Below are 3,786 nucleotides of genomic sequence, written 5' to 3' on the forward strand. Positions count from 1 at the left end.
CTCTATCATCATCATGAGAAGTGATTTTAGATCTGAATCTTGCTCTTCCTGTGTGATGTTCTATGCAGGACATGCTATGGTGGGACAATTGGGTTCTGATGATGTCAAGCAACCTTGGTTTCTGTTGTTTATGCTTGCCACCTGCCATCTGGTTACCTCTAGTGCTTCCTGAACTGACTATATCTGACTGGAGCTTGTTTTTCCTGTGATCCTGATTGTGTCAGAACTTCTCAGAGTCAAGCTGTTTCTGTGGCACTGTGATTCTGGGATCCTGGGATCCTCAGATGCTGGGTGTGTCAGAGCTCCTGGGCATCAAGCTCCCTCTGGGACACTGACATCCTGGTGTGACCACGCTCTAAGAATCATGTGATCCTGTGCATGTTTGAGTGTCTGGGTGTGGAGCTTCCTCTGGGTGTTGTGGGACTGGTTGCTGAGTTTGTCCCCAATGTCTACTCAGGGCACCAGTCCAGACTGAAAGGAACCCATGGAACTGGTCTGGCAGAGTTCCTTCATGTCTGGGTCCCGCTGGTCCCAGTAATTCCTATCCTAAGTTTTTTGTTCTTCTACATGAAATTAAGTATTATTCCTTCAAGTTCTGTATAGAATTATGTTGGAATTTGATGGGGATGCTAGAGAGGTGAGATAGGAGTGAGTGAGCTAGTGGAGGAGCACCCTCATAGAGGCAAAGGGGAGGGCTAGAGGGTGGATAGATTGGGGGATTTGAGCAGGAGTAAATTGGAATCGTGGTATCATTTGAAATGAAAACAAGTAAAAACATTAATTAAAAAAGAAAAAAAACAGCAGAAATATTCAGCTAGTTGATCACAAATCACTGATACACCATAAAAGTATAATTGCTAATTGTTAAAGATGTGAAAAAATTTTCCCATTGTGGTAGTGTGAGTGTGAAATGTCCCTGCAAGTCTTTGAACACTTGACTCTCAGTTGGTAGTGCTGTTTCGGGTGATTTATATGGTTGAATCCTTCTGGAAAAAAATGTCACTGGGGGCAGGCTTTGAGATTATATAGCACATTTCCAGTTCACTTGCTCTGCTTCCTGATTGAGACTGAGATGTGATCTCTGAGGTTCCTGCTCCTGCCTCCAGGCCTATCACTTCTTGTCAAGTTTTCCAACCAAGACAGATTATTAGCCATCTAGAACTATAAGTCAAAATAAAGTGTTTCTTCCATTAGTTTTCACGCTCAAAGTCTTCCATAATCAAATTATTCCGTGGTCAAATTAACAGAAATAATTTTAATACATTTTTAATGATTATTGAAAACTGAAACAGTGCTTGCTGTAAATAAGATTCCTCTAATTTTCTTACAATTATTAAATTATTTTAAAGTAAAAATTGGTATCATGTTATTTGGAGCCAAGATTTAAGGCTGAAAGTTTTATTCTAGAAAACTTGAACATCTTAGACAATCCAGAACAGGTGTTTATATTATAAATTTAAATTATTTTATTTCATTATTTTTTGAGATTGAGTTTCTCTATGTAGTCTTGGTGGTCTTGGAACTCTCTGTATAGATCAGGATAATATCAGAGTCACAGAGATCCTCCTGCTTCTGCCTCCTGGGATTAAAGATGCATGTTACCACTCCTGGCCTGTTTACTGTTATTGTCATATTATTATCATTTGTGTTTGTGGTGTATGTCAGAGAGGGGGTACAAAGGGAAGGAGAGAGAGAGAGAGAGAGAGAGAGAGAGAGAGAGAGAGAGACAGAGACAGAGACAGAGACAGAGACAGAGACAGAGACAGACAGAGAGAGACAGAGACAGAGACAGAGGCAGAGGCAGAGGCAGAGAGACAGACAGGCAGACAGATAGACAGAAAGACTGTGAGCATGTGCTTATTCCATGGCAATCATGTGGAGGCCAAAGGACAACACTGAGGAGTCAGTTCTTCCAACATAAGTTCTTGGGATCCAACTTCGTTCATCAGTCTTCTATAGCAAGAACTTAGTCACTGAGCCATCTTCTTAGCTCTGGTCACCTTAGACTTTGTAGTCTCTGATTTCTTTATTATATTCTTGTGAATTTAATCATCTATGTTACATAAAATGGATATTGAAACTTACACATTGATATTGAGAAGAATGTACCTGGTATGACACCTTCATTTAGTTGAATTTTTAGGGCTTGTTGTGATACCTTTGTTTGTGTAGGACAGATGTAATCTATTCATATTGCCATAGGAACAATTAAACAAGACGATTCATTCATGGAACCATTTTCATATCTATACAAAATGCTATCAAACTACCAATTAATTTGTGATCAGAAATTCACTAAGTGTGGACAAACTTGTAGGCGATACTGGTTTCAGAACTACAAGTACTGATTTCAATAGTGTAGCATAAAAATGATCATTAACAGAGAAAACTATGACATTTTAGCTTCATTTGAAATGTAGAATTTCAGATGTCTAACAGTGTTAAATTGAAGTAATTTAGGAGAAGAGAAGGCTTTGATTCAATATTTGATATGTGTATCTTGGATAATGCAAATGGCATGCTTGTTCATATGTGCCTACTGAGTGGAAGTTATGAATTTTAAATAGTGAAATTTAGTCATAATCAAAGAAACTCCTCTGTAGATTAAATATTAATACTAATTTTCAGAAAATAATATGATTATTTTGGAAGAAGTTAGCAGCAGCATTTGAATATTTTAACACATCTTTCAAGGAAAATAACACTTTAAGCAGAAATGAATCATGAAAGTCATTATTTTTCAGAAGAAAGCAAATGTAAATTTTACCATTTTATCAATATCCTTGAAATAAAATCATAATTAACATCTGCCAGCTGGAAGAATTATTTCCCCTCATTCACAAAGCTAGCCTGATAATTATATGGGTTTGACTTTCTCACAGAATGTGACCTGAAAGAGAAAAAAATAAAAAGGAAATACTTGTGCTAATTAAGTGGGTTCAAGGAGGGAAAGAGAAAAAAATGGCAAAAGAGAAATAATAAAGTAAATTTATATTGAAAAGAAAAATCATTTTGGATATTTTGTTGTGGGGAACTTAGTAAAACTGCACAGAAATGCAAGACATCTCTCTCTATGTCAGTGGCATTGGGATTTCTAAAAAACAACAAAAAAGTTAATTATTCTGATTTTGTTCTAATTGTCATAGTAACAAAAGTCCTGTAGCAGAAATACTAAATATGTTATTGTATTTTCCACATTGAGGAGGAAAAAGCCAGAACAACTCCACATGGGAATAGAAAGGGAAAATATTCATGTTATGTTAGAAAAGTAAACAGAAACATTGTGTAGAACCATTAGTCAGTAAATAAGAATTAGAGCAGGAAAATGTACTTGACAGAGTATAGACAGAGAGGGGGCAAGGAAGGAGCCAGCAATGTGAGTTGCCACTTAGAAGTTATCAGAATTGATATGTTGTCATGAATATTAAGTGTATTTTACCTCACATCTCAGGGCAGCTTCATTGTGATTTTACAGTGTTTTCCCTCTGTTTTCACTTTGATTAATTACAGTAGCTTAAGAAAAGTGAACAGTTAATTTCTCCCCCAAATAAGTTTGGAAGCATAGAGTTATAAGACTCATTTTCTTTCAAATATTTTTTAAAATAATAATTAAAAAATAATTTAAAATAATAATCCCTTGGGATTTTAAGTTTAGATTTATCTGTATTTTTTTATTTTTCAAAATAGGAACAGCGGGCTGGTGAGATGGCTCAGTGGGTAAGAGCACCCGACTGCTCTTCCGAAGGTCCGGAGTTCAAATCCCAGCAACCACATGGTGGCTCATAA

Source organism: Mus pahari, chromosome X (genome assembly GCF_900095145.1).
Source record: "Mus pahari chromosome X, PAHARI_EIJ_v1.1, whole genome shotgun sequence".
Taxonomy (NCBI): Eukaryota; Metazoa; Chordata; class Mammalia; order Rodentia; family Muridae; genus Mus; species Mus pahari.